At 41.6% G+C, this 18,894-nt stretch overlaps 1 pseudogene; it reads right to left on the reverse strand.

Moving 5' to 3' along the window:
* Positions 1-2,130: 2,130 nt before the first annotated feature.
* On the reverse strand, positions 2,131-2,899 carry LOC106834213 (putative monooxygenase p33MONOX pseudogene; annotated as a pseudogene).
* Positions 2,900-18,894: the final 15,995 nt, after the last annotated feature.

Consider the following 18,894-nt stretch of genomic DNA (forward strand, 5'->3'; position numbering starts at 1 on the left):
AGGTAACCTCCGGTACCTCCTTCTTCACAACACAGAGTTGTTGCCTCTTTCTTGGGGCAGATTCCCTTCTTTAGCCCACATTGATGAGAAGCAAAATCTGGAACTAGTAACACACAACAATGCCGTAAGTTAACTATGACACTTTGTAAATTAACAAACTGAAGTGTAGTAACTTACACAAAATCATTCACCTGGACGGTAATTCCAAGGTTGATTCTCTCAGACTCCAGAAGGACAAGGGCTGTACCCATTTACTCAGTGCGCTAACCCCAGATGCCCAGAATAACGATGGGCACTCAGTACATCTTTGTTGAATGAATGAATGAATGGTCCTGGTTGAGCCCATGAGTTACACAAAACCAGGCTGTTTCATGTGGGCTGTTAGTCCAGGTATTGAAAGAGAAGTCTCTTGTCCCCCTCTTCACCTTGCAGCTGCGCCTTCTGAGACCCCAGTTTTTACCTTCCCAGAAAAAAAAGAGGATGCTGACATCTTTTTCTGTAGTTCAGTTACCAAACATATGTACATTTCCAATTCTGAGAAAATTATTTCTCTGCATTTTCAGTTATCTCCTTTCATCAATTCTAAGACGCATTTATCTTCACATTTTGCTCTCTTGAAAATCAGGATCTGTCCCACAATTAATGATACATCATAGTTTAACTGGCTGCATTCTTGTCTGTGTCATGGTATGTAAAATAATGGTGTGTCTTTATAGTTAACGGTGTTTTAGATTTAAAGAGGTAAAGTTATTCTTCCGTAACATGAAGATGATCGCATTCATGTTGGAGTGAGGTGAGATTTCAACAAGGAATTTTGTTTGCTTGTAGGAAATATGGTAGAGGGAATAAAAAGCTGGGATAATAGTAGAAAGTCTCAGGGTTTTTTTTTGTTTTTTTGTTTTTTGTTTTTAAGAAAGTAGTAAGGATTTTAGTATTAGAACAAGTAGGAGATACAAATGTAACAGAAGACAAAGATAGATTAACTCTTCTGAAAATTTTAGACTTGAGGTCTCTGTATGGAAAGTTATTTCTGTAGACAAGATGCTATTGAAAAACTTCCAGGCGTTTGAGACAATGTTTCAGACTGTGGCTGAACATGCACAGAGTGAGTAGAAATTCAAAGGCAAAGTTCCTGTTTCTTTTCCTTTGTAAGATATGTTTGTACATAAAGATATGAGGCTCATTTTGGAAAAAATGCCTTCATACAGAAAAATCTTAATTTCCTCCATCCTCCAGAAAAAAAAGGGTTTCAGCCCCCGGGGTGAATAAGGAAACCCAAACTGGGTGATACAAGTTTCACGTGAACCTCGAGACTGTATCTAACTATAGTTACCATCTTCTTTACTTCAAAAAAGTTTAGCATCTTTTTGTCTATACCAAACCAGTACACTGAATTGTCTCTCTTATAAAGTTTTCAACCAAATCAGAGTTAAATTAATCTCACTTTAAAGTGCAAGAAAGTATATGTAAGACTGGTGTTTACTCCGTGTGACACGTAAGAGAAATATCCCTCTAACAGCACTGGCCCAAGAGGTGCTACAGTCAGAAGTGGCTGCAGGAAAATGGTCCGTCAGATCCACTAAAAGGGCAGAGAGAGCCCAGTTTCAGCAGAGAAATCCCTGCCAAGTCTGATTTTTAATTGTACCCGGATCTTAAGCAGGTGCCCAGAAATGGCCAGGCCAGAGTGCACAGTGCAGCACAGGGCGCAGAGGGCCACAGCTGTGTAACTGGTCAGGGAACATGTCTGCTGCATGATCTGCCAATGCTTTTTAGGGGCATTGACAGTAGTAAAGGATTCAAGGGACCCAGGTTTTGGAAAAACACCAACATTATTTACCTAATAAGCAATGATTAAAGTTCTTGTTTAGGGTGAATCATATAAAAATAGAAAATGAGGACCCCCCCCCACACATCACTGCTGAGATTATTTAGTCTGAAAAAAGCAGTGCAAAATGTCTTCTTGCACACAATAAGGACAAACTTTGACCAATGCTTCTCAAAAGCCAATTTCGTCTTCCAGCTCTAGTTTCAGTTTAACAAGGTTTTAAAAAATATGTCTTTCCTATGTCAGAGCCAGGATAAATGGGAATAAGACACCCTCTCTCCAGAGTCTCTGGAACAGAAAGAGCTCTAGAACCCAGTAGGCATGAGCACATTCAAGTCTGAGACAATGCGTCTGCGGCAATTGTTTCTTCCCTTCCATCACTGAGATGTCCACCTTGAGTGGCCTGAAGGTTGCTGGATCCTCACCATTCAGGTGGCCTGGATCTGGATCAGTTCCATTGGAGAGGGCTTCTTGGCCCCTTGGTAGCCTGGGTGGCAAAACTGAATCAGACTCTGGAGGAGTCTTGGTTCCAAGAAGCTCCATTTATCTGATGAGTTTCTGTCCTTATCTCCACTTCCAGAATCCATGGTGCTGGGATTGGGCCAGGTCAGGCAGTGGAAGAACCAGAAGTGTACCAGCCTCGGGGCTTCTGCTTAGGGGAAGAGTGGGGGATGCTGCTCAGAGTGGACTGGGCCGATGCAGGCTGCCTCTCTTCTTTTGTCATCTCTTCACTGTGTAGCTTTAGTGTGTGGTGTGCTTCTGCCACTCAAAGGTACTTCGTCTCCTCAGTGGGAAGACCTCTGTGAGGTGTGCAGCCAGCATTTCTCAGCCCTGCTCTTTGCTCTAAACACTGTGTGTTCTTCTGAGTCTGCTTTGTGATTGGAGAATTCCTGATGACGTAGGTGGCTCTAGCCTTCACCACTGGGACCTTGTCCACAGTCAGTGCCACAGGGTCATGGCAGGGGAGGGCATGCTGGCCTCTCCCTAGTTCACCTTGGCAAAATCCTGATACTCATGGTCTGGAAACACTGGCTTCCAGATGATGCTGCCCATGACTGATGGAAGAGGAGTCATGGCGTAGGGTCCTTGAGGGCATCCTCATGGCTGAATGCCAGCAATACTTCCTGCTGGGGAGAGACAGCTTGCCCAGAGGTCCACTAAGCTCAAGAGGATGCCCTTTGTGTTCTTGAAAAGCCGTTGAAAGACTGAGCTCTAGGTGCTTTAACTATATAGAGCTCCAGAGCTGAGTCTCTGCCACCACAGTGAAATGATGCGAGGATCTTGATGACGAATATTAACAGGGAACATTGTCCAGCTGCTGTGAACTAGCAAAGTGCCCTGAAAAAGTCTACCCAGAGGTTCTGTTTCTCTGCCATTACGGGGCTGCCTGCGGCCCAGGCTCCAGGAGTAAAGGCTCTGAAGACCCATGTCTGTTGGACGTGGTGCATTTGGACCCAAGCCAGGTGTGCTGGACACTGAATGTGTGCGGGCCTCAGGCAGTGATTGACAAGCGCTGGCTGCCACAAGTCTCAAACTCCAGCATTAACTTTGCTCTTTGAGAGCTAAGTGACATTAGGCAAGATATAATCTCTCTGAGCCTCAGTTTCCTTGTCTAAAAAATGAGGATAAAATACTTGTTCTGTCTACTTCAGAGGGTTCTTGTAACATCAAACAATCCTTGTCCTCATTGGTTTTATGAGGCAGTGGAGGCATAAGTGTGTGAAATAAAAGGAAATGAATGTTGAAATATTTTGTAAAGTTTAAAGGGGCACACAAATGTAAAAATTACTACTTTTGACTTTTTAATAGTAATACAGACTAAAATATCATCATTTTTATATTCAATTAAAGTCAACCAACATTTTTGAGGCCCTGTTTTTGTACATGACCATTTGGGCAGGAGTGTCACATTATACACATGCGCCTTAAGTATGGAAAGGCAATTTTTGTGTGGCCCCCAAAAGCCAAGGTGTGTGGCAAAGAATTAGAAACCAGTGTCCTGAGATACTGTGGCTTTTTCCCCTAAAGCCCACACTTTGATTCTCGCTAATCCACCTCTTATTGGAAATGTGTACAGGAACAAAAATGTGGGTCCCATAGCTCGGGGCTAGAGATAATGGGCAGAACACAGGAGGAGCATCAGTGCTCGAGGGAGGGGGTGGAAGAGGGAAAGAGGGAGCTGAGAAATGGAGAGAGGAAGACAAGGTATGAGGAAATCAATCCTCCGATTGTGGCGTGTACACAGAAGGAACCAAGCTATAAAAATGGAAATTGGGAACCTCAGGTTCAATCAATCGGATGCCAGGTGGACACGGCTTTTAAAAAATGAGGCCATTATTGTTGACGTTCATTTGACGGAGCTTACATGTAACTGTCAGGTGATGATCACTCTTGTCCACAATCATAAAGTAAGGCGCCAGGGTGATTTATCGCTCAGCTCTTCTAATAGACCCCAACTTTAAGGAGCATCTGTAAATTTAGCTCTAACCTTTAAAAACTCTTATTATGTCCTTGTAGACTAGCCCAGTCTCTGGCACGTAGTAGGCGTTCATAAGTGTTTGGTACATAAACGAACTAGAAAGAATGCAGACCTACTTATGTTAGTTTATGTTTTCATGGGGTTGGAGGGTTCAAGGCTGGAAAAGAATACATTTCCCTCCTTATCCTTTATTTCCTTAAACACGAGACTCTCAATTAAGACTCCTCCAGTCTGTGGGGATCATTTACCAGTAGCTGGTGCTTATTCAATGATTGCTGTGCCAGGGGCTGCGCTACGTTTACAAGATCTCTGTCAATCCTTGAAACATCAGTGAGCACATAATTCCCCCACTTTGAAAATGAGGAAAGTAAAATTTGGGGAGCTGAATCCTTAGGTTATGTAACTTGCCAAGGTCACCTAGCTAGTAAGTTGAGATCAGGTTAACCAATATGGTTTTCTTTAGTAATTTTACTTTAGTAGGAAAGGCACTAGGAAGTGGATCAAGAATGATAACCACCCTTTTCTAAGTGGTTAAGGCCAAAAGAAAGTGTGTACAATGAGGGTAAGCTATCGTTACAACCTGAACACTTACCTGTTGCAAGTGACCTTAAGAACAGATGGAACAGCTGGGGCAGAGGCTTTCAAATGCTTTCAGTAGCAACCAAAGTAAGAAATGCATTTTAAATCCTAGCACACACACACACACACACACACACGCACACACAATACCACACACATATGTACACCACTGAAGTAAAACTTTCACTAAGAATGCTGACTGTCACTATGGGTGATGCATACTAATATCTTCCATTCCTTTTTCTTCTCTTTCCTTCCACCCCTCCCCTCCCATTCTATTCTGCTCCTGTATTTTAAGTGTTGGTTGGGACATGCTGATTGACTTCCCTCTGCCCTAATGGGTTATGATCTGCAGTTGGAAAACCACTAAGGTGGAAGGTGATACAGGCGGTCGAAGGAGCGTGGACTTTTAATGCGGACAGTTGTGTGGGCTGCTGTGATATTAACTGTGTGGACTAAAGCAAGTTACAGCCTTGAACTTTAGCGTCTCATCCATAAAATGGGGCCAATAATACCGACCTCAAAGGGTTGCTGAAAAGAGTGAGCAAGGAACATGGGTGCCTACCCCAGCACCTAGTGTGTCTCATAGAAGTATGGAACAGCAGTGTGATGAGGCCTTTAGGAAGGCAAGTGCTGGCCCTGGCACCAGATAGCTCTGTGAGCTTAGGTCAGTAATCTCTCTAAGCTTCACTTTACTCATCTATTAAAAATGAGAGAAATAGTAATACCTACCTCATAGGGTTGTTTGAGAATTAAGTGTGATAATACCTGTAAAGGCCTTAGCACAGTGCCTGGTGCTCACTGAGCACTCAATAAATCATTGGCCTCATGAGCTGTTCCACCAATCAATCTATTGTCATTGTCCAACCACTGAGGGTTAGCCTGGAACTGCCTGGAACAGGTTACAATATCTATTTTGTTGAGACAAACTCAGGATTGTGTGTGTGTGTGTGTGTGTGAAGTCAGAATTGCTGTTTACTTTGCTCATCAGTATTTTCTAGAGGCCAAATCAAAGTTGGCTGCAGCGAAGGAAATCATTTTAGTAAAGAAATGTTAGATCCAAATTGGATTCCTTCTCCTTGATCTTCTTTGAAAGTATTTCTACAAAATCCAATCTTTGGCTTGACATGAAAGGCTTATTTTCAGTGAGCAGACTTTACCAAGAAAAATGAATAAAGGAAAAAAAAGGGACACGACTCTACACACTAAGTAGTGGGAAGTGAGTTTAATTCTTTTGAGGTCAGCTAAAGAGCTCTGTGGCATGGCCGCCTGCCTAAAGCCTTACTTCTTCCCATCCGCGTGAGGCAGCCTCTAAGATGGCCCCTATGATCAAAGCCTCATGGTATTCATGTCTGTGTAATCCCCTCCTCCTGTTAAGTGTAGGCTGGACTTAGTGACTCACTTCTGACTAACAGGATAAGGTGGAAATCACAGCGTATGACTCAGAGAGTAGGTCATAAAAGGCAGTGTGGCATCTCCTTCTGGATCCTTTGCTCTGGGAGAAGCCAGCTGCCATGTTGTGAGCAGCCCCGCAGAGAGGCCCATGTGATGAGGAAGTGAAGCCCCGTAAATGAGGTTGGAATGTTTGACTGTGACTTCACCAGAGACCCTGATCCAGAACTACCCGGCCACTCTGCTCCCAGATTCGTGACCCTCAGAAACTGGGACATAATAATTGTTGTTTCAAGCTGCTCAGTTTTGGAGATGATTTGTTATGTAGTAATAGATAGTGAGACCACCACCCTTGAATCTTGCTTCCCCTGGTATCCCTGTGTTAGGTCGGTCAGTTCATTATTCATTCATCAACTCCCTCACCCATTCCATGAACTTTGTGAGCTGCTCGCTGTGTGTCAGGCGGTGTCACTACCTTCAGACCCTCCCTTTAAGGAGCTGACAGTCTAGAGGTGGACAGACAATGGGCAGACTGACAAAGTGCTAGGTGCATGCTAAGGGCCCCCATGTGGCTTTGATGGAGTGCTTTGGGACTCAGAGGAGGGAATGAGAACCTCCAGCCTGGTTGAGTGAAAGAGGGTCACAGGGAGGAGGTGGCGTTTGACTTAACTCTTGATACCAAGGTGTGATGGCTCTATAATGTGTCAACTTGGCCAGACTGAACTATGTTCCCCAGAATTCCTTTTCTTCTATGTTTCTACTTAGGGAGAGCCACAAGGGAGATTCTTGCTGAGGGCAGATGGGAGGCAGCAGCCATTTTGTAGGGCACACATGTTGCTGCTGATCTGCTAACTTACCTTGTCGGTGTGAAGCAGCAGCTGGGCCTGTGATTGCTCTATCTTCCCCTGCAGCCTTGCTTAGCTTTTTGGACTTCCGAGCCGGGTGTGTGTGTTTAGCTCTGTGATAAAGAACTTTGGCTTCTGAAGGATATTCCCATCACCAGGGTGAGAGCAAGAGCAGACAAGGTTTCGATCCTTCCTGTGCTTGGGGTGCTAGCCTTCCTGACTGTCTACCACGTGCGCTTCAAGCTCCAGCCTAAGACGTGGAGACAACAGCCTTACAGAGCCTGCTTCACCAACTCCCACAATTGCATAAGCCAGTTCTCTGTGACAGATGTGAGGTAAAAGGTGAAGAGGTGAGATGAGAAAGAGCATTCAAGGCAGAGGGAACAAACCATGGAAGGAAAAACACAGAAGGGAAAAGATAAGAGTGATATACTGTTTAACCACTGGCACACCATTGGGACTGACTAATTGGAATGAATCATGGCCCCAGCACTGATCAACTAGAATGAATGATGGCCCCAGAACTGACCAACCAGAATGAATGGTGGCCCCAGCACTGATCAATCAGAACAAATGCTGGCCATACTGCAGAAGCAGGGTCCTCAGGGCTCTGGCTGTGTCCCCTTTAATTACTGGATTGTGAAGACCTGAGGAGAAGTCTGGGTGGCTCTTGTGGTGGTTAAAGGAATTTGGGGGGACTATCAGAGATGTGACTATTTACCAACTGGAACAAGAATGTTTTAATATTTTAAAAATTAGTACTATCATACGAATGCAGTTCAGCTGAATGCCAGCTCTGAGAAAGTACGTGGGAAGTGTGTCAGGAAGAGTGAGTTGTTTAATGTGTCTGGGACACTGGCTGGCGTGGTGTGTGGCTGTAGTTTTAGACTACTGTTACTCAAGTCAATGAAATTGATTTAACCTGTGTCTTATGTGGCCATAGCCGAAATAGCTACTAAACTGTTCCAAGGAGAAATTCAATTTAATCCAATTATAGAAGATCAAGACCGTATCCCTTCAATGAGGGATTAGAAAACAGAAATTTTAGCCTCTGTTCTGCCGCTGACACAGTGTGACCTGGGCAAGTCACTTACCACAACCTGTGCTGGAGCCAGAAAGCAATGACTTTACTTGGGCTTTCCTGTCTGTAATTTTCTGGAGACTGGAATGCCTTTTCATCCCTTAAAACTATAGCCATTATGCCCTTCAACTCTGGAGTCAAGAGGAATTTCGCCCAAGAAGCTTGCTCTGTACCTCAGCGCCTCACCACCAAAATTTTAGGCTGGTAATGACTTGATATGAATTGATTCATTATTGCCTGCTCTCTCTAGATAGCATCACAAGTGTGCACTTTGCCCCTCCTTTTGATTGCCCTGATCTCTCAGCAAATGATTTACCAGGTATTCCTTTAACCCCGTAACGTCCCCTGGCACTAGGAGCTTAATAAACATTTAAATATTCATATATCATTTTGGTAAATTTTCCAGTTCCAAATGAATTGTAAGCAGGACATTCTAAACTAAAATATTTAATAAGAGTTTTGGATTGCATATTGCTCTCTATTATCTCTGCATCCCTTACTTTAGCATGAATAATTAAGAGTAGAGTTGGACCCCTGTGTGTGCATGCCCATAATAGTATTTGTGTGTATATAATAATGGTGTATAAATTAACTCCTTCTGCTTCAAACGAAAAGCCAGCCTTGTTCAATGATGAGTAAGTATGAATACCAAGATCATTTCAGCATCCTTAGAGCCACTAATATCTCCAGAAATTAGTATTTGTCATTAAAAATAAATTCAAATCATAAACAGAAAAAAATAATACAGTGAACCCTGAGATACTTTAAATCTTCTTCTCATTGGAGAGTTAAGGCAGTTGAGTTTAATTTGCCACATTTGAAGACCATCTTCACTAATAAAAATGTCGCTGTTGAATTTACTCTTCTTTTGGGAAATGAGAAATGCAGGTTTAACATTTATAGGAAAAACTAAACACAGGAACATATTAGACTGTGGTTAAAAACAAATTTCCAAATCGAAACAAAAAGTGGATCTGCAGGCTAACAAAATGGTAGTGTCCCAGTGTGATGGCTGGGAATTTGGAATTTGGAATCCAAATTCTTTCCTCTCAATCAATTAAATTAGTTGAAGAAATTATGAAGAAAAAGGAGAACCGAGATGACTACAAACAAAAATCTTAAGGCTTTTGAAATTACTATGAGGGAAATTTTTCTTCTTAAGCGTGGAAAAGTTTTCAAAAAATGAAGTAGGTTTTTGATCCTTTCTGCTTGTCTTGTTTTCCTATTTAGCAAATATATATTTAATTAAATTTGAATATGCTTATTGCACCCATGGGCAAAAAAAATTAACATATACATTTAGCATGACCTTGTGAAATATCCAAAGCAGAACAGAATAGGAAGAATTTTTCCTCTCCAGTCTATTTCCCTGGAATAAATCATAAGTTGTTCCACTGTTATTAAACCATTTTTCAATAGTTCAACTCTCAGCATTAGCATGAATAAATTTGTCCTCTCAGTAGAGAAAGCAACTCACCATTTTCTTTATCTTTCTTACCAAATCCAATCCTTCAACAAGTTCACTTGTTCACTTACACATACAACTAGATGCATACACTTCTTAATTCTTAGCAAATTTCTCATTCCCCAATAGAAAAAATGTCCCAGTACTCCTTAGTTAGAATTGGTCTTCTGAGCCCATGTTGTGCCTCCTGTCAATTTCCTTTCATAAAGAGCATCACAGCTCTTTATTCATTAACATTCAGAGCCAGTCCTCTAACGTGGGAGTGGCTCTAAGGCAATTTATATTTAGTTCTGTCTATGCTTCTAGTTCTTTACCTCAAGCCCTCGTGTTCATGCTGAGGATAAGTGAGCCAATTGGAAAAGGTTTTGAACCCTTGGCGAATTTCATCATCAAATACACCAAAATGCTATAATCTATATGCAATTTTCATTAAGAATTTCCACCACCTGCTCGCTGAAGCCACAGCACAGCACCACTCATCATCACCATGCAGGGGGCAGCGTTAGTTAACGTCATTAGACAAATGTTGAAATCTTCTTTTGCATGTTCATTAGCGCCAGGTGGGAAGAAACTGCTAGATATAGGCGTGGATCTTTTTGGGATGACTCAGGCTTATGCATCATTTAATCAGCCAACTTTCTGAGCATCCTTGAAGAACCAAAAAGGCTAGAATAGAAGTAATTTTCTGGTTTTTTTCCAGATACTTCAGGGACAGTATCAGTTTCCAACTTCACTAAAGAAAGTAGAGAGTGACCTTTACTGGCTGTGTGGCATTGGGCAAGCCATTTAACTTCTCTGCGTCTCAGATTTCTCATCTATAAAATAGGGATGATAATTTTATGCACCTCATAGAGTTGGAGTGAGGATTAAGTGAATTAATACAGATAAGGCACTTTGAACAGAGCCTGGCTCGCTCATCTCCGTCACCATCAGCACCTTTGTTTTGCTAACTCTGCTTTACATTGTTCATCTAAACACGTTGGGGAGCCCACCATGCCCAAAATGGAACCACAGAGAGCGATTGGACTCTGAAGCCCAGCAGCTTCTCTTGTCCTTTTCTTTTTTAATCTGCGTTCTTGGAGCACTTCCTAAGTGCCAGTCACTCTGCTAAGCTCTTTGCAAACATTTTCTCATAGAAAGCTCACAACAAGTCTAACAGGATAGACACTATTATAATTCCTGTTTTATAGATGAGGAAATCGGAGTTTGGAGAAGTTAACTTGCTTATAAAATTGACATCCACAGACTCTAAGAAGCAATGGACTTATTATAGTCCATATTAACTTTGTTTTGGGTGTTACATTCACCTCAAGACTAATTATGATCATTTTTAGAGCTGAAAGAGCCTTGACTTTGTTTTAGGTGTTATCTTCATCTCAAGACGAATTACGATAAAAGTTTTTTAATGCTGAAAGGAACTTACACTTCATGTAAATCCACATGAAGGAGTTAAGCCTCAGAGAAGTTAATGACTTCACCCAAGGACACAAAGCCAGTTGTGACCAGCGAGGACCAGAAAGTTTACAGGGATCCCGGCCCCTGCAATGCAGGGCTTTTTTATCTTAATACTATTTTACATAATTAATAGATCTCTTCAAGTGTGAAAATACTTAAACTATGCATTCCTCTCAGGGCGTGAATTTCTTCAGCAAGGAAATCATATACTTAAATGGAAAATTAATTGATGGGAGAAAAGAAATACTTGGGATAGGTTTTTTATTTTATTTAAAATTAGACACAATTGCTTTAAGTGAGCGCCATCTTAAAAGATAGCATCAAGTCATACCCAAGAAGCCACAGAAAGGACAATAAAAGGTTTAGGAATGTGTTTTACCCCACATTCTTCAATCCTATTTCCTTTCCAGTGTTTATAACCAGCACAGAACTGAGGGAATTAAGAAGCGTCTGCTTTCAGTTTCTCTAAGACTGCTGTTTGAAACCTGAGTTCCTTAAGGCAGGGAAGAAAAGGGGATTCCCTCTGACCGCATCCGCTACCTCCATTGCTCTCTCTCTCTCTTTCTCACACACACACACACACACTTATTCCTCCCAGAATGAAATCCCTTTTTTTCATCTATTCTTTCTCACAGCCTGCACTCCCTTCCACCTACCACTCCCCCAAGACCTAAACTTCCATATTTGGCTCAGTGACATTCTCTGAAGATCAAAGTCAAATGATAATTTCCATGAAAATCAAAGTAATTTTAGTCTCACTCCCTCGCACTGAAAACCTGGGTCTCCTGCCAGGGAAACACGACAAAGTCCCACTGCCCCTTCGCCTCAGGATGGAACGCCACGCTCCCTCCGCCTGTCTTCTGGTGTCTCTTCAAGCCCATCACTGCTTTTCTGCAGAGATGTATGAAGAGACCTTCAGCTTCAAATTCAAGATTTAGCTACTTTCAGTGTTTCTCTGTCTCCCCCAGGATAAGCAATACCTGTGAGGCTTGAGGCTACCGTGAGAAAAAAAGGACCAAGGGAAGGGGAGAACATTGGAAGACAGAAAAAGGGAGAGGAGATAAAGTGGGGATGGCAGGAAATTTATATTTAGTGACTTTCTGTATGTCAAGTGTCATTGTAGGTGTAAGAAACATACATATTCTCATTTTACATACAAGTAGCCTCAAGTGCATAGAAATCATTTTAAGTTTTTAGGGTCACAGAGCTTGTAAATAGCCTGGTTACAATACTAACCCAAAGCTGTCTGACCCCAGAGTCCAAGTCTTGTGCAAGGCTGTGAGGTCAGTGCCATAGATGTGGGGAAGAGTGGAAGGGGCTCCTTGTGACACAGTGATCCCACCATTACACACTTCTGTTGCCTTGCTTCACACATCTTCAGGATGAATTATCCACCTGACCTTATTTAGCACAAATAATGGGTCAAAAGCAACTGCAAGCTGGAGTCTAGACAAGGAATCTGCCCCTTCCTATCGCCCCTCCATGCACAGTCATCTATAAATCCAGGTAGCTCTTTTATTGCAAGGGGGCTAAGGAGGTTCTGATTTCGCCCTCATAGGGGAAAGGACCCTTTCTGAAATCATTGATGCTTTCCAGGAACACTCCCACAAAGCCACTAACTGGAGAGTTAACTCATAATAGGAGAACTTCATATTTCCCTTTGACTAAGATGTCACCTGGGAGGTTTCATGCAAATGAAAGTAATTTTCCTCCTTAAGAAATGGAAATAGTAATTCTCCACTCAGTTGGGGAACGCCTTCAGAAACCAAACACACAGCATTATTTTTTTATTTGAGAGAAAGATATCAAATTCCTAATATAGGAAATCTCTCTAGAGTCTACCTCCAGTAGGAAAGCTCATTTGATATTTTGCAGGTTTTATGAGAAAAACATTCGACTCTAATAAGTAGCTATTTGAGTATTATTCCTTGTGTGTTAAATTCATTTGCTGAGATTAGCATAATTTCACGGGATGAAGACTGGTCCCAATAGGAGTTATAAGCCATCCTAGGGATTATGACATGAAATGTTCAGCTATCCACTCTTAAAAATGAATCTGTTTTCCATTGCTACTATTCTGCCTAGTGGGGCAAAGAAGAAAAGAAAAAGTACTCTACAGATTCCATTTAAACAAACAACCAAATCCTAAAAAAATCAATAAAATCTTGGCTTGACATAAGGTCCTGATTTGGTGATATAAATCAGCAAGTGGATTTCCTGATCTGATGGACAGGAATAGAAGGAAATGGAAGGCAGAACTAACACTTAATGAGCACACCACGCATGTCTGTTGCCATGTGACTTTGCAGTACTGTCCCACTCCCACTCTGGGCTCAGCCCTCTGACCTGCTTTGGCCAAAGGGATGTTAACACTTAAAGTGATGCAAGCAGAGACCTGAAAAGGGCTTGAGCTTCTACTTGTTCTTGTCCTCTGCCATAGCCATGCGTTCATGTCTGTGTTAGCCTGCCGGAGGCTGAGAGACACAGAGAATAGTGCTAAGTCATCCCGGTCATCTCAGCTGAGACCATCCTAGATTAGCCAACAATCCCCACACATATCAGCAGTCCAACCAAGACCAGAATTGCTTAGCTGAGCCAAGATCAGCAAAGCTTCTGAGCACACCTCCCAGATGCATGAGTAATAAACGTTTATTGTTGTGTGGTTTGTTACACAGTGTTATTGTGGCAGCAGATAATTGATAGAAAACCTACAGTGAGGACATGGTTTCTGGATATCAAAACACATTGTAATTTGTGTTGCATGTTATATGAAAGGAACAGTAGAGATTTAAGATAGACTGTAGCCCTATATGGGTAAGCCACATCTGGGTAAGATGGGGAAGGATTCTCACTTAAAAGATGAGGTCATTCTGGGGCCGGCCTGATGGTGCAGCAGTTAAGTTCGAATGTTCCCATTTGACACCCCAGGGTTCACCAGTTCGGATCCTGGATGCGGACCTATGCACTGCTTGTCAAGCCATGCTGTGGCAGGCGTCCCACATATAAAGTAGAGGAAGATGGGCACAGATGTTAGCTCAGGGCCAGTCTTCCTCAGCAAAAAGAGGAGGATTGGTGGCAGATGTTAGCTCAGGGCTAATCTTCCTCAAAAAAAAAAAAGAAGAAAAAGATGAACTCATTCCTGTACCAATCACTCAGGAAAAAGGAGTATCTCAGGGAAAAGGATCACAGTATGTGGGTGACAAGATCTGAGATATGACAGGAGATATGACAAGATCTCTCCTAGGCAGAAGCTTCTGTCTAGGAGGGCATTTCTCTAGGGTCCATTCAGAACAACTTCTGCTGGGTGGGGACTGATCAGAAGCTGGGGAGTGAAGGGCCCAGGAGTTCCCACGTGATGATGATGACGATGATGGTAGCTGACACCTACTGAGCAGGTTGCTTATTATATCCAGGTGCGACACTCGGCTCTTGATATACGTAGATCATTTAATCTTCATTACGACCCTACAAGGTAGGTATTACTTTTTCCCCATTTTATACATGAGGAAAAAAGCCCAAAGCTATTGACTTACCAAAGACAAATAACAATTAAAGAACAGAGCTGAGTGGTCACTAATCTGGCTCAAGAACCTCTATGCCAAAGGGCTTATGGAACCAAACAGCAGACAAGTTGGGACCAGAACTTTATACTTTGTAAACTGGGTTATTGATGTTCCTTAGACTCTGTTACTGACTTTGCATGGGAAGGAATTTTCGTCCTACCCTGGGGCTCATATCATGGTGGCAGCAGGAAGGGAATAGACAGAGAGCTAGAGTGGGAGTGAGAGCAAGAAGAAAATCTCTATGGGAAGGTCAAGTTGGGGGACAAAGTCAAGTGCCCTTATCCAGGGTTCTTACCTCGCTCCCACTTTCAACAGGAAATTCTCCACTTGGTGCTATTTCTTTAGAGATTCTGGGTTTAATTTCACTGAAGACAGTAGAATTTCCTAATGTTTTATATTTGCCAGGCACTTTTCTAAGCATTTCACATACACTATGCATTAAATTCTAACAATCCTTCAATGATTAAAGATACTTTTATCCTTAGTTTTAAAGATCAGTGTTATTCAAAATGCAGTTCCTGGACGGGTGGCAAGCTGTGAACTGTTTCTTTCCAGTCCACAGTGAGACGACAAAATGAGATGAGAAATTGAGAGTAGCTGTTTGGAAACTTTTAACAGTTAATTTTTTGCCTGTTGAATCTAATAATCTAAACATGAGTATGTATTTCATGTGTTTAAGTTTTCTATTTCATTTTCCTGCTAATTCATTTTAATGCATTTTACAAAAGTATTTTTCCTCCAATGAATTGGAGATTTAAGAAATACAGTTTGAGAAACACTTCTAGATAATAGAATTAAGGCTCAGAGAAATTAACTTGCCAAAGTTTTGGTCATTAACAGGCAGGGAAAAACTCCAACTCAGATCTTAATCCAATGCCCATTGAATCATTTTATTTTCCTTAAAATTAATGTCCAACTTGACTAAGCCTGTGTCTGCCTATTTAAACAATGGTGCTGAGCTCGATTTTAAGGGGCTGGGAGGAGAGCCGCAGGCATTGGGCCTTTCTGTTGACAATCTGTCAAGTCACTTACAGAGCATGGAAATAGGACTTTAGAGCTGGACTACAAAAATCAAAATCCTCCCACTGGAGTGTTCATGTAGTGGACACATTCAAGCATGAGTCACACAACAGCCCTTGGAAATAAGGGCACAGATCTTTCCTTTGCTCCTCGTGCAACTCCCTAAAGGAGAATAATAGGAAATACTTAAAATTCTCATTTAAGAAAAATGGTCTAACAGACCCTCCATCCAGGGAAGCCGTTCATTTGGTGCTTTAAAATTCAAAAGAATTTCTTCTTATCATCTGTTAAAATAAAATTCTGCAATAATTACAGCAAGAAGTAGTAGACAGACATGGGCTTTGGAGCAAGACACACTTAGACTGGGGTCCTGCCTTTGCCATTTTCTTGCTTTGTATTCTTGGCATCACGCTAACATTTCTGAACTTTTTTTCTCATTTGTAAAATGTGGAATAATTCATACCTCATAGGATTTTGGGATAGTTTAATAAGGTAATTCATATAAACTGCTCTCATCAAGTATGAAGTAGAAGGATAATTACATCAGATGCCCCCAAACCAAATACATTTAACCAGCTTGTTTGAGATCCTTTCAAATGCTGTGGCTGTACCATCTCAAAATTATTAACTAAAATATTTTTATATATATATATATATTTTTTTTTTTTGAGGAAGATTAGCCCTGAGCTAACTATTGTCAATCCTCCTCTTTTTGCTGAGGAAGACTGGCCCTGAGCTAACATCCATGCCTGTCTACCTCTCCTTTATACATGGGACGCCTACCACAGCATGGCTTTTGCCAAGTGGTGCCATGTCCTCACCCGGGATCCGAACCAGTGAACCCTGGTCCTCCAAGAAGTGGAACGTGCATACTTAACTGCTGCACCACTGGGCCAGCCCCTAAAATATATATTTCTTAATTTAGTTATTCAGCAAGTCTTTTCAGCTAGGAGTAAAACAAGGTCATTTGGCTCAATTTTAAAAATTGAATTAACTGAATAGTTTGCATGTTTTGTTTCCATATATTGAGAGTCAAATAATTCAGGATGATATTCTGGTCTATTGTACATTGAAAACTGGCTTCATTAAATTTGTGATGTATTTGCTTTTATAGATTACTGATAATCTTATCTCATGAAGGTGTTTGGAGAGTCAAATTAGGTTTTGTAGTATGTAGTTTCTGGTACATGATAAGCATTGAATAAATACATTTCCCCTGTATTCCACTTTGTTTACAAGTGCTACCGTGTTTAGATCAATGTCATGTACATTTATAGCATCTGATTATGTACAATGATCAGCACTTTTGTTGACTCTTTTCTTCCAGACTTAACAGAATGCAATTGTGTGCACTTGGAAGGTGGTAATATGGGCATCTGTGATTTAAAGCCACAATGAAGTTGCCCTGAAACCATATGGTGAAATTTCTCCAAATGAATGATGATAACATCTCTATGACAAATGGTTCTGGAGGTCTGCAGTCCAAATAGCTTCTGAAGCGCATGGGGCTTGTGGCATTTCATTGGTAACTGGCCCCTAAATTGGGTAGGCAAGTGCTTGTGTGCTCTTTATAGTTCTGCCTAACCGTTGATGCCTTTAACCATTCCAACATTCTCTTCTGAGCAAAGCACAAACCTGTGCTTTAGACCATTAATTGATTTTCCTTGCAACAGCCTGAAGGGCTGAAGTCAGAAGTCTCTTTCAGAAGCTCCTCATAGGCAACTTTGCAAACTATTTCAGAACCCCATACAGGATCAGTTAGAAAACCACCTGGAAGCCTTGGGTAACTTTATTTCCATCATCTGGCTGTCACTTTGGTTGAATCTACAGATTTTAGATCCTTCCAGAGCACAGATAATAACCAGCTCACAGGACTATTTGAGCATTAAGTGAGATTAGTTATATACAAGTACTTTCCAAACTGTCAACAATGTACAAAGGATATGCAAAGGTCACGTATTGCTATTTCATAGGATGCATTTACTTCTCTGTGGTTCCTTCATGGTCACAAGATGGCTGCCACAGCAGAATGTCACAAACTTACAGGACAATGTCCCTAGCAGAAAGGGAGGTGTGAGAGGCTTTCTCAAAAAAATTTTCTCTCTTTCTTTTTTTCTTTTCTTTCTTCTTCTCCCCAAAGCTCCCCAGTACATAGTCGTATATTCTAGTTGTGAGTGCCTCTGGTTGTGCTAGGTGGGACGCCACCTCAACATGGCCTAATAAGCGGTACCATGTCTGCACCCAGGATATGAGCTAGTGAAACCCTGGTTCACTGAAGCCGAGCGCATGGACTTAACCACTTGACCACGGGGCGGCCCCAAATTTTCTTTCTTTTTATCAGGCAGGGAAATCTTTCCCGGAAGCCCCTACTCCAGCAGATTGCCCTTAAGTTTTCACTGGCTGGAACCAAGTCACATATTCATCCCTAAGGGAGGATAATAGAATTACCCATTCTAGGCAAGAGGAAACAGGATTATTCTATGATTGTTTAGACATAAATGGTCTGATATAAAGGTTTTTGATATCTAACCTCTAGTCTCAAGAGCCTACCTTAGCTCTTCTGGGCTCCCTTACTTCTTGGCTCCTAGCCTGCCTCCATATGGCTACTTCTCTCATCTTAACACTCTTTGGACATCTTGACTGTACATTCTGACTTTCCCTCTTAAAATATACTTATCATTTCGGTGAAGGAAGTATGGCAAACTCAAAAGAATCTTCCAGTGTGCCTGAACTCTGCTACGTGAATTGTCATGTATGTTTCCTTCTCTCTACCTCTTGTCCATCTGGGGCAACATGGAATTGGAGGGAAATGAGGAACTCTGGAATCAGATGGACCAGAGCCTGAATCATGGCTCCATCATATCTTAGTTAAGTCACGGAAGCTTTTTGGACCTCCATTTCCTGATCTATAAAAGGAAGATAAAAATATCTGCCTCATAGGATTTAGTACAAGGATAGAACCTTTAAAATATAATAAAACACTTCTAATTAGCTGTATTTGTTTAATTTAGGTACATAGTCAGTTTATGTTGTAATCTTTTTCATAGTGTGTGTATGTTACACCAAGTGTTTAGTTTTATTCTATTTTTGGATATGTAGGTGCTCAAAAGAGGCCAAGTAACATCTAATATGGTTCAATCTGGCTTTTACCATGGATTATCCCTAGTTGGGTTCACCTGCACTCTTACCT

Source organism: Equus asinus, chromosome 23, assembly GCF_041296235.1.
Source record: "Equus asinus isolate D_3611 breed Donkey chromosome 23, EquAss-T2T_v2, whole genome shotgun sequence".
Classification (NCBI taxonomy): Eukaryota; Metazoa; Chordata; class Mammalia; order Perissodactyla; family Equidae; genus Equus; species Equus asinus.